Here is a 13,776-nt window from a genome sequence, read left to right as displayed (position 1 = left end):
TGCTACTCAAAGCAGAGCAAAAAAAGAGACTGAACACATGAACATGGAAGGTTCCTGGTTAGGGATGCAGTAAGGAAATGTACAGAAGATCTGGTTCACAAATGCTCTTTACACTTGTTTACTGTGAATTCTGTATGTCCTTGACATTAGTCCCATACAAATCAAGTATTTCATAATGGCAGAAATGAGAAGTCAGTACAAATAAATAAGTAAATTTCTGTTTATGAAATTCATCCTGGCTCCTAGAAGCTTACTATTAGCATTGTACTTAAGGTAAATATTATTACATAAGATACCTTACTTAAAGGCAACTCTTCATCACCCCAAAACATTCATAAGATTAAAAAAAAAAAATTTCTTTTTTTCCTGGTCATTTTTTAAGACTATGAAGGTAAATGCATTATATGTACATTTTATGCTTTACTTAGCAATTTTATTCTTTTGTAATATAATTTAAATTTTATAATATCTCATGTTCTAGATATAGAATTAAATGAGTAATATTATCAGTTAACACAGGATATTTTAAAATGATAAAAACTTGTCAAGCTCTCTAACTGGACATCTTTATTAATCAGAACTACCAAATATGTATAGTATAGGATTATTGTAAAAATTAAATTGTAAACAGTTAATATTTTTAAAAGGTCTTTGCGTTCAGTCTGTAAAATACCGTAGAATTCTCTTCATGGTTATGTGTCTTTGTATTCCTGCCTGGAATGCTCTTATCATGCCTGGCTTCCTACCCTCATCATAGCTTAAATGTCTCTTCCTTAGAAAGGCCTTCCTGACTCTTTCCTATATAACTGTTACTCCTGTTCTCAGTACTCTAAGTTTCCTGCTCAGTACTTAGCCTAATCTGGTATTTTTATTTCCCCCACTAGAATGAAAAGTCCATGAACATAGGGATACATGTGTATTTTTCACTACTGAATTCCCTTCATCTAACATGGTGCCTAGATCAAAGAAAGTGCTCAATAATTACCATCTTGTGATGAATGAATGAATGCTGTCCAAACATCTACCAGAAACCACTCACCCAGGGTATTTATAGGCACAAGGTTGATGCATAATCTTCAAATATGCTTACTTTATCTAGTTTTTTTAAGGAGTCATAATTTAAGATATTGAAGGGAATATGGATATTTTTAATAAAGTGAAAATATAAAATCTTTTTTCTTACTGATGACATTGTCAAAGGTATCTTTGCTCAACGGTTGTCAAATATTTTGGTCTCAGAATTTCATATTCTTAAATACAAAGAGGTTTTCATGTGAATTATATCTACCAATATTCACCATATTAAAAATTAAAACATTTTAAAATTCATTAAAAATATATTACCAATAAACTCAAAGTAATAGCACATTTTTATGAAAAATAACTTTAAAAAAATCTTAGAAGAATGGTACTGTTTTATAGGTCTGCAAATCTAATGACTGGTTTATTACAAAGGCCTCTGGATTCTCTTTTCTATTGTGATATGTAATTTTGGTTGAAGTATACGAAGAAAATCTAACCTTACACTGATTAACATTTGTAAAAGGGAAGCAATTTTAATACTTTTTCTGATAATTGTGGATATTCTTTGATACTACACCAAAACTAAACAAGTGGTAGTTTTGGGGAAGTTGCAATGTACCATATCAATGAACTTTTCCTACTCTATTACATGAAAATTCATTGCTCCACTTTACCATTTGAATGAAATTTTTATCTATACATGGTTCTATAATACCATGCATTGGTCATTTGTAAAATCACTACTTTCACTAAGCTATACTGATCTCCCAAATGCTGATGTTTTACTCTACAATATTTTAAAAATTACATTTATTAATATCTCCACTGATAAAATGAGCAAAGTCTTTGTCTTGGGAACTGTCTTCCAATTGGAGGATGGAGGGAGGATAGTTTTCCAAAATCCTAATTTTTGCCCCAAAGCTCAATTTTTATCTTTAGCAAACAATGTCAATAATTTTCCATGAAGTGATGGGCTCACTCCACTCATTTTTTAGAAAATGTCTGCAAATTCCCAAGTCCAAGAAATGATTACTTGTTGTCATTCTTTTTGGTAAAAACTATACATTTTAAAAAATGAGTAACGTAACTTTCAATTCAAGTATCTTTATAAGTGCTTTTATTCAAGACAATCATCATACTTTGGTATGAAACTAAAGTTTTTCATGATACTTCCTATTTCTTCACACAGAATAATAAAAGGACATACTCAAAGGTAAAAATTTAATAAAATTAATAACATTTACTGTTTCATTAAAGATATTCAACAAAATTGGCTTTTAAAAAAAGGCAGGGGATTTCAGGAAAGATCCAGAAGAGGATCCTGAGTTCCCTTTATCCCACAGACACAACAAGATAACAACTACATTTATGCAACTGGCTCTGAAAATGACCTGAAGACTAGCAGAATGTGTAGTTATTCACAGTTACTCACAGAGAGGGGGCCACATTGAAAAGACAGGAGAGGTAGAGACTCCTGCAAGACTAAACACAAATGGAAGGGACACCCCCAAGCACAGAGAAGCCAGAAGATCAGACACCACACCAGGAGCTTTTTAAATAAGCAGGACTTAACTCCAGGTACTTTAAACCTCATTGGGTTTAACAGCAGGGAAAGCCAAGGTTGATAGGAAATCAAGTCCCTGTCCTTAAAGAGCCAGCATAATAAACTGGGCCAGAGACACAAAGAGAAGCACCATTTTGAAAAGTGCCTGGGATACACACAAAGGAGATTTATTTACTAATCTCAGAACCTGTGCTGGCAGGGCAGGGATCTTCAGGAGATTTCTCTAGGAATGAAATGCTAGCATTTTGTTGTTTCCTTTCCCCAAACTAGATAGTTCTAACTTTCAAAAATGTCTGGCTAGGGGCACCTGGGTGGCTCAGTTGGTTAAGCATCTGCCTTCAGCTCAGGTCATAATCCCAGAGTCCTGGATCAAGCTCCACATCGGGCTCCCTGCTCAGCGGAAAGCCTGCTTCTCCCTCTTCCACTCCCCCTGCGTGTGTTCCCTCTCTCGCTGTGTCTATATCTGTCAAATAAATAAATCTTTAAAAAAAAAATGTCTGCCTAACGGTATCTATCTTGCTAGTACAACATGCCCAGCCCCTACATTCTCCTAAGGACCCTCCCATCTAACCTGTCCACCTTGGCTGACTTCCCACCAACGCAGCTCCAGCTCCAAAACACCCTGCAAGCAGCCTCAGCAGAGACCACCACTCCAAAGTGACTATTGCCCTGAGGAGAGGGGAAGATAACCCCACACACCAGCATGTCTGCAGTTCTTGTATAGCTGAGCCTCTTAGCTGGTTGCACCGGGAGCAAGCCCTTCCATTCAATTCACCTGCAACTGTGGCAGGGAGGTTAATGGCAGACACCTAGTCTGGCTGCTGGCCCCATCCACCTAAAACTTGTGGTAGCCTCAGCAAAGCCTCTTAATAGTGCAGGGACAAAACCCTGACACGTGCACCCACAGCAGGCAGATCAGATCATTGCAGCTAACTGGGCTGAAAGCAAACACAGCTCAGCCACAACAGTAGGGTGCATGCACTCCACACAGAAGATACCCCTGGAGTGCCTGGTTCTGGTGACAAATGGGACTGAGCTACAGGACACCACAAGACCTGTTGTACACAAGGCCACTACTTTCAAGACCAGGAGATGGAGCCAACTTCTCTAATACATAGTTAAAAACACAAGAGTTAGACAAAATGAATAGACAGAGGAATATGTCCTAAATGAAAGAATAGGACAAAATGACAGAAAATGAGCTAAATGAAATGGAGATAAGCAAAATGCCTGATAATTCAAAGTAAAGATCATAGATATTCACTGGACTTAAGAGTGGAAGAACTCAGTGAGAACTTAAACAGATAGATAATATTAAAAAGAATCCATAGAGCTAAAGAATTCAAGAACTGAAAAAATGCACTAAAGGGAATCCACAGAAAAGAGGATGCAGAAGAATGGATCAGCAATGTAGAAGACAGGATAATGGAAAGCAAATAAGCTGAACAGCAAAAAAAAAAGACAGAGAATATGTTAAGGGAACTCAGTGACACTATTAAGTGTAATAACATCTGTATTATACGGATCCCTAAAAAGAGAAGTGAAGAGAGAAGGGGGACAGAAAACATGTTTGAAGAAATAGCTGAAAACTTCCTAATCAGGGGAAGGAAATGGACATCCAGATCCAGGAAATACAGAAAGCCCCTAAAACAAGATTAATCCAGAAAGTCCACACCAAAACACAGAATAATTAAAATGGCAAAAAGTAATGATAAAGAGATTTTAAAAGCGCAAAAGCTACATACAAGAGAAACCCTATAAGACTATCAGTTGATTTTTCAGCAGAAACTTTGCAGACCAGAAGACAGTGGCATGATATATTCAAAGTCCTGAGAGGAAAAAACCTCCAACAAAGAATACTCTACCTAGCAAGATTATCATTAAGAATAGAATGAGAAATAGTTTCCCAGGCAGACAAAAGTTAAAGGAGTTCATCACCACTAAATCAGCCTTACATGAAATGTTAAAGGGACTTATAAAGACAGTATGGAGGTTAAAATGTAAAGGCAGTAAAATGAAGTATGTCTATAAAATTAGTCAAGACACACAAAAAGACACAAAATATGCAATCATATACATAAAATGGAGGGGGAGATAAAAATGTAGCACTTTTAGAATGTGTTCAAACTTAAGTGACCATCAACTTAATATAGACAAATATACACATGTATATTACCATAATGTAACCACAAATAAAAAAACTATAGATACACACAAAACCATCAAACACAAGGGAAGAGAGTAAGAAAAGAGAAACAACTACAAGAACTACTAGAAAACAATTAACTCGCAAAAAATACATAGTTATCAAAAATTAAATGTAAATGGACTAAATGCTCCAACCATAAAATATATGTAACTGAATAGATTTAAAAAACAACAATGGGGCACCTGGATGGCTCAATTGGTAAGCATCTACCTTCAGCTCAGGTCATGATCCCGGGGTCCTGGGATCAAGACCCGCATCAGGCTCCCTGCTCAGTGGGAAGCCTATTTCTCCCTCTCCCACTCCCCCTGCTTGTGTTACCCTCTTGCTGTCTCTCTCTGTCAAACAAACAAATAACAACAAGACCCATCTATATGCTGCCTACCAGAGACTTGCTTCAGACCTAAAGACGCATAAGGCTAAAAGTGAAAAAAATGGAAAAACACATACCATGCAAATGGAGAAAAAAAACAAAGCTGGGGTAGCAATAATTATATCAGACAAAATAGATTTTAAAACAAAGAGTGCAGCAAGACAAAGAAGTACACCACATAATAGAGGGATCTATCCAACAAAAGGATATAACAAGTATAAATATCTAAACACCCAACATTGGAGCATCTAGATAGATAAAGCAAACGTTAAAAGACATAAAGGGAGAAATTTGACAGCAATATAGTAATACTAGGGAATTTTAACATCTACTTATTTCAATGGATAGATAACCCAGACAGAAAATCAACAAGAAAACAGTGGCTTTGAACAACACAATAGACCAAACGTACATACAGAACATTCCATCCAAAAATATACATTATTTTCAAGTGTACGTGGACAATTCTCCAGGAGAGATCACATGTTAGACCACAAAATAAAGCTCAATAAATTACTCAAGAGACACAAAAAGATGTAAGATATGAGGTCATATACATAAAACCTGGAGGAGAAAGTGGAGTTAAGAAGATGGAAATGTCACACATCTTTTCCAACCACAACGATATGAAATTAGAGATTTAAAAAATCTGGAAAGAACACAAATGCATGGAGGCTAAACAACATGCTACTAAGCAATGAGTGAGTTAACCAATAAATCAAAGAGGACATCAAAACATACATGAGGACAAATAAAAAGGAAAACACACAATCCAAAATCTTTGAGACACAGCAGAAGCAGTTCTAAGAAGTTTATAGCAATACAGACCTACTTCACCAAAACAAAAAATCTCAAACGAACTAACTTTGCAGAAAAAGAAAAAACAAAGCCCAAACTAGTAGAAGGAAGGAAATTATAATTATGTGTATATATAGATATACACACACACACACACAAATTTTAAAAAGATTGATGAAACCAAGACTCAAAATCTGAAATGAAGAAAGAAAAATAACTGACACCATAGAGATGCAAAGAATTATAAGAATATTATGAAAAAGTATATGCCAACAAACTGCACAATCTGGAAGAAATGGATAAATTCCTAGAAATATACAATCTTCAAAAACTGAATAAGAAAAAAAAATCTGAAACAATTACTAGCAACAAAATTGAATCAGCAATCAAAAAACTCTGAACAAAAGTCTAGGACCATACGGTTTCACATAGGAATTCTACCAAACACCTCAAACTCTTCTAAAAAGAGAGAAAGGAAAACTTCCACAAAACCAGCATTACCCTAATATCAAAACTGGACAAACACACTACAAAAAAAAAAAAAAGAAAGAAAGAAAAGAAAACTTCAGGCCAATATCCTTGGTATGCAAAGATGCAAAAATCCTCAACTAAATACTGGCAAACCAAATTCAAAATTACATTTAAAAAATCATTCACCCATGATCAAGTGGGATTTATTCCAGGGATGCAAGGGTGGTTCAATATTCACAATGGGATATATCAAATTCACAAGAGAAAGCATAAAAACTATAGGATCATCACAACAGATGCAGAAAAAGCATCTGACAAAGAACAACATCCATTATGATAAAAACTCCCAGTGGGAGGAGCAAGATGGCGGAGGAGTAGGAGACCTAAATTTCGTCTGGTCCCAGAAATTCAGCTAGATAGGGACCAAACCATTCAGAACACCTACAAACTCAACAGGAGACCGAAGAAAACAACAGGAGCAATTCTATGAACCGAGAAGCAACCACTTTCTGGAAGGTAGGATGTGCGGAGAAGTGAATCCAAGGCAATATTTGGGAAGATAGACACCAGGGGCAGGGAGAGAGCCTCCGTCAGCCAGCTACTGGCAAGTGATAGAGCAGTGGAGCACAAAATCAGAACTTTTAGAAGTCTGCTCCACGAGGGACGTCACTCCAGTGGCTAAGCGGGGGGTGGAACCTTTGTTGGGACATTGTGGTCTCAGGACCCTCGGGGTCACAGAAAGACTGGGGGTGCCTGAGTGTGGCAGAGCTCCCAGGTATCAGAGCAGGGAAGCCAGCTGCAAAGGCAGAGCTGAGGAGTGGGCTCTCAGCTCGGGGTTGCCATAAACCATGATCTGTGGCACAGTGGGGCCACTGCTCAAGCAGAGACCAAACAAGCGACAGATCTGGGGAAACTCCCCTGCGGCATGGGAGCGCACCACAGGAATTTGCTGGGATTGGAGACTCCAAGCGGGGTCAGGTGCCAGAGACAGAAATGCTCAGTCACAGGACGGGTGAGCACGGAGTGCGGCCAGAGATGGGGGAGACAGGAGTGATTGACTGCTTTTCTCCGAGGGCCCACTGAGGAGTGGGAACTGAGCTCTCAGCTCCTCTGGTACCAGAGACTGGGAAGCCACCATTTTCACTCTCGTCCTCCAAAGCTGTACAGAAAGCTTGCAGGGAACAAAAGCTACTGAGAGCAAACCTGAGCAGATTATTTAGCCTGGTCCCTGGCAAGGGAGGTGCAATTCCACCAAAGGCAAAGACATTAGAGAATCACTGCAAAAGGCCCCTCCCCCAGAAGATCAGCAAGAACAACCAGCCAAAACCAAGTTTACCAATCAATGAGAACTGCAAAACCCCAGTGCTAGGGGACTACAGCACATAGAATTCATGGTATTTTCCCCATGATTCCTTAGTCTTTCAAAGTTAATTTTTTTATTTTACTATTTCTTTAGTTGAATTTTTCTTCCTTCCTTTTTCAACCAACATATTATCTTATCAATTCGTTTTTTTAATCTTTTTTAATTTTCATTTTTACAATCGTATTCTATTCCTTCATTGTATTTAACCTTTTTTGTATATATGTTCCTTTCGTTAACATTTTGGGATATGGTTTCCTCTAAAAGACCAAAATATACCCTAAACCTAATGTATGACATTGTCCTAGTCTCCCACCTGATCACAGTTTTTTTTAATTTTTTTCAACCAACTTATCAATTCGTTTTTTTAAATCTTTTTAAATTTTCATCTTTACAGTCATATTCCATCCCTTCATCATATCTAACCTTATTTTTGTACATATATGTTTTTCTTTCTTTAAAATTTTGGGAGGCAATTTCTTCTAACAAACCAAAATACACCCAAACTCTAGTGGGTGGCTCTGTTCTATTCACCAGCCTAATCATATTCTTTTTTCTTCCCCCCTTTTCTTTCCCCCCGGTTTCAGGTATCTTCTGATTTGTTTAGCGTGTATTTTTCTGCAGTCATTGTTACCCTTTTAGCATTTTGTTCTCTCATTCATCTAGTCTCTTCTGGACAAAATGACAAGATGGAAAAACTCACCTCAAAAAAAGAACAAGAGGCAGTACTGACTGCCAGGGACCTAATCGATACAGACATTAGTAAGATGTCGGAATTAAAGTTCAGAATAATGATTATAAAGATACTAGCTAGCTGGGCTTGAAAAACGCATAGAAGATACTAGAGAAACCCTTTCAGGAGAAATAAAAACTAAAACCTAACCAAGTTGAAGTAAAAAAGGCTATTAATGAGGTGCAATCAAAAATGGAGGCTCTAACTGCTAAGATAAATGAGGCAGAAGAGAGAATTAGTGATATAGAAGACCAAATGATGAACAAAAAAAGAAGCTGAGAAAAAGAGATAAACTACTGGATCACAAGGGGAGAATTAGAGACATAAGTGAAACATTAGAATAATAGGGATCCCAGAAGAAGTAAGACAGAGAGGGGCAGAAGGTATATTGAAGCCAATTATAGCAGAGAAATTTCCTAATTTGGGGAAGGAAACGGGCATCAAAATCCAGGAGGCACAGAGAATCCCCCTCAAAATCAATACAAATAGGTCACCACCCCAACATCTAATAGTAAAACAAGTCTCAGAGACAAAGAGAAAATCCTGAAAGCAGTGCGGGACAAGAGGTCTGTAACCTACAGTGGTAGAAACATTAGAATGGCAACAGACCTATCCACAGAGATCAGGCAGACCATAAAGGAGTGGCATGATATATTCAGGGCACTAAATGAGAAAAATATACAGCCAAGAATACTATATCCAGCTACGCTGTCATTGAAAATAGGAGAGATAAAGAGGGTCCAGGACAAACAAAAACTAAAAGAATTTGTGAACACCAAAGCAGCCCTACAAGAAATATTGAAAGGGGTCCTCTAAGAAAAGAAAGAGCCCAAAAGTAACGTACACCAGAAAGGAACACAGACAATATACAGTTAACAGTCACCTTACAATACAATGGCACTATTTTCATATCTTTCAATAGTTACCCTGAATGTAAATGGACTAAATGCCCCAATCGAAAGACACAGGGTATCAGACTGGATAAAAAAAAACAAGACCCATCGATGTGCTGTCTGCAAGAGACTCATTTCAGACTCAAAGACACCTCCAGATTTAAAGTGAGGGGGTGGAAAACCATTTACCATGCTAATGGACATCAAAAGAAAGCTGGGCTGGCAATCCTTATATCAGGACAAATTGGATTTTAAACCAAAGACTATAATAAGAGATGAGGAAGAACACTACATCATATTTAAAGGGTCTATCCAACAAGAAGATCTAACAATTGTAAATATTTATGCCCCTAACATGGGAGCAGCCAATTATATAAACCAATTAATAACAAAAGCAAATAAATACATTGACAATACTACAATTATAGCAGGGGACTTTAACATGCCCCTCACTGAAATGGACAGATCATCTGCGCAAAAGATCAACATGGAAATAAAGGCTTTAAAACACACACTGGACCAAATGGACTTCACAAATATATATTCAGAACATTCCATCCCAAAGCAACAGAATCCACATTCTTCTCTAGTACCCATGGAACATTCTCCAGAGTAGATCACATCCTAGGTCCACAAATCAGGTCTCAACCGATACAAAAAGACTGAGATCATTTGCTGCACATTTTCAGACCACAATGCTTTGAAACTAGAACTCAATCACAAGAGGAAAGCCAGAAAGAACTCAAATACATGGAGACTAAAGAGCATCCTACTAAAGAATGAATGAATGGGTCAACCACGAAATTAAAGAAGAATTAAAAAAATTCATGGAAACATATGAAAATGAAAACACAACTGTTCAAAATCTTTGGGATACAGCAAAGGTGGTCCTGAGAGGAAAGTACATAGCAATTCAAGCCTTTCTCAAGAAACAAGAAAGGTCTCAAATACACAGCCTAAACCAACACCTAAAGGAGCTGGAGAAAGAACAGGAAATAAAGCCTAAACCCAGAAAGAGAAGAGAAATAATAAAGATCAGAGCAGAAATCAATGAAATAGAAACCAAAAGAACAGCAGAACAGATCAACGAAACTAGGAACTGGTTCTCTGAAAGCCTAAGTAAGGTTGATAAACCCCTGGACAGACTTATCAAAAAGAAAAGAGAAATGACCCAAATAAATAAAATCATGAATGAAAAAGGAGAGATCACAACCAACACCAAAGACATACAAACAATTGTAAGAACATATTATGAGCAACTATATGCCAGCAAATTAGATAATCTGGAAGAAATGGATGTATTCCTGGAGATATATAAACACCAAAACTGAACCAGGAAGAAATAGAAAACCTGAACAGACCCATAACCGCTAAGGAAATTGAACCAGTCATCAAAAATCTCCCAACAAACAAGAGCCCACGGCCAGATGGCTTCCCAGGGGAATTCTACCAAACATTTAAAGAAGAATACCTATTCTTCTGAAACTGTTCCAAAAAAAAAGAAATGGAAGGAAAACTTCCAATCTCATTTTACGAGGGCAGCACTACCTTGATCCCAAAACCAGACAAAGACCCCATCAAAAAAGAGAATTACAGACCAATACCCTTGATGAACATGGATGCAAAACTTCTCACCAAAATACTAGCCAATAGGATCCAACAGTACAGTAAAACGATTATTCACCACGACCAAGTGGGATTTATTCCTGGGCTGCAAGGTTGGTTCACCATCTGCAAATCAATCAATGTGATACAATACATTAATAAAATCAAGAACAAGAACCATATGATCCTCTCAATAGATGCAGAAAAGCATTTAACAAAGTACAGCATCCTTTCTTGATCAAAACTCTTTACAGTGTAGGGATAGAGAGTACATACCTCAATATCATAAAAGCCATCTATGAAAAACCCACAGCGAGTATCATACTCAATGGGGAAAAACTGAGAGCTTTCCCCCTAAGGTCAGGAACACGGCAGGGATGTCCACTATCACCACTGCTATTCAACACAGTACTAGAAGTCCTAGTCACAGCAATCAGACAACAAAAAGAAATCAAAGGCATCCAAATCAGCAAAGAGGAAGTCAAACTCTCACTCTTTGCAGATGATATGATACTTTACGTGGAAAACCCAAAAGACTCCAACCCAAAACTGCTAGAACTCATACAGGAATTCAGTAAAGTGGCAGGATATAAAATCAGTGCACAGAAATCAGTGGCATTCCTATACACCAACAACAAGACAGAAGAAAGAGAAATTAAGGAGTCGATCCCATTTACAACTGCACCCAAAACCGTAAGATACGTAGGAATAAATCTAACCAAAGAGGCAAAGGATCTGTACTCAGAAAACTATAAAATACTCATGAAAGAAATTGAGGAAGACAAAGAAATGGAAAAACGTTCCATGCTCATGAATTGGAAGAACAAATACTGTGAAAATGTCTATGCTACCTAGAGCGATCTACACATTTAATGCAATCCCTATCAAAATACCATCAACTTTTTTCAAAGAAATGGAATAATCCTAAAATTTGTATGGAACCAGAAAAGACCCCAAATAGCCAGAGGAATGTTGAAAAAGAAAAGCAAAGCTGGTGGCATCACAATTCCGGATTTCAAGCTCTATTACAAAGCTGTCATCATCAAGACAGTATGGTACTGGCACAAAAACAGGCACATCGATCAATGGAACAGAATAGAGAGCCCAGAAATGGACCCTCAACTCTATGGTAACTAATCTTCGACAAAGCAGGAAAGAATGTCCAGTGGAAAAAAGTCTCTTCAACAAATGGTGCTGGGAAAATTGGACAACCACATGCAGAAGGATGAAACTGGACCATTTCCTTACACCACACACAAAAATACTCAAAATGGATCAAAGACCTAAATGTGAGGCAGGAATCCATCAAAATCCTTGAGGAGAACACAGGCAGCAATCTTTTCAACCTCAGCCATAGCAACTTCTTCCTAGAAACATTGCCAAAGGCAAGGGAAGCAAGGGCAAAAATGAACTATTGGGACTTCATCAACAAAAAAAGCTTCTGCACAGCAAAGGAAACAGTCAACAAAACCAAAAGACAACCGACAGAATGGGAGACGATATTTGCAAATGACATATCAGATAAAGGGCTAGTATCCAAAATCTATAAAGAACTTATCAAACTCAACACTCAAAGAACAAATAATCCAATCAAGAAATGGGCAGAAGACATGAACAGACATTTCTGCAAAGAAGACATCCAAATGGCCCACAGACACCTGAAAAAGTGCTCAACATCACTCACCATCAGGGAAATCCAAATCAAAACCCAAATCAAAATCTCAAGTCGATCCCACCTCACACCAGTCAGAATGGCTAAAATTAACAAGTCAGGAAATGACAGATGTTGGTGGGGATGCCAAGAAAGGGGAACCCTCCTAAACTGTTGGTGGGAATGCAGGCTGGTGCAACCACTCTGGAAAACAGTATGGAGGTTCCTCAAAACATTGAAAATAGAGCTACCCTACAACCCAGCAATTGCACTACTGGGTATTTACCCCAAAGATACAAATGTAGGGATCCGAAGGGGCACGTGCACCCCAATGTTTATAGCAGCAATGTTCACAATAGCCAAACTATGGAAAGAGCCAAGATGTCCATCAACAGATGAATGGATAAAGAATGTGGTGGGTGTGTGTGTGTGTATATGTGTGTATACACACACACACACACACACATATATACACACATGCATATATATGTATACACACATGTATATACACACACATACATATACACATACATATATATACACACACACACAATGGAATACTATGTATACATATGTACATATATATGTATATATATATATATATATACACAATGGAATATTATGCAGCCATCAAAAAATGAAATCTTGCCATTTGCAATGATGGGGATGAAATTAGAGGGTATTATGCTATGAGAAATAGGTAAATCAGAGAAAGACAATTATCATATGATCTCACTGATGTGAGGAATTTGAGAAACAAGACAGAGGATCATAGGGGAAGGGAGGGAAAAATGAAACAAGACAAAACCAGAGAGGGAGACAAACTGTAAGAGACTCTTAATCTCAGGACTCAAACTGAGGGTTGCTGGAGTGGAGGGAGGTGGGAGGGATGGGGTGGCTGGGTGATGGACACTGGGGAGGGTATGTACTATGGTGAGTGCTGTAAATCATTTAAGACTGATGAATCACAGACCTGTACCCCTGAAACAAATACATTGTATGTTAATAAGATAAATTAAAAACAAACAAAAAAATACTCTCAACAAACTGGATTTAAAGGGAACATACCTTAACATAATAAAGGCCATATATGAAAAAC

At 37.6% G+C, this 13,776-nt stretch overlaps 1 protein-coding gene across 2 annotated transcripts in view; it reads right to left on the bottom strand.

Annotated features, from left to right (window-relative positions):
- SDHAF3 (succinate dehydrogenase complex assembly factor 3) overlaps nt 1-13,776 on the bottom strand; it is a 90,477-nt gene that overhangs the window by 26,347 nt on the left and 50,354 nt on the right. The window contains exon 2 of one of the 2 annotated variants that reach the window (XR_012380228.1): nt 11,057-11,152. The exons of the other annotated variant lie outside the window; for it this stretch is intronic. The gene's annotated coding sequence lies outside the window, so the exon portion shown is untranslated. The remainder of the gene's footprint in view (nt 1-11,056; nt 11,153-13,776) is intronic. 2 annotated transcript variants of the gene reach the window in all.

The sequence above is a fragment of the Callorhinus ursinus genome, unplaced genomic scaffold, assembly GCF_003265705.2.
Source record: "Callorhinus ursinus isolate GAN/ISIS: 27379988/994484 unplaced genomic scaffold, GSC_fseal_2.0 scaffold12, whole genome shotgun sequence".
NCBI classification, from domain to species: Eukaryota; Metazoa; Chordata; class Mammalia; order Carnivora; family Otariidae; genus Callorhinus; species Callorhinus ursinus.
The sequence above is the reverse complement of the archived record's forward strand: the minus strand, read 5'-3'. Positions and strand labels throughout refer to the sequence as shown.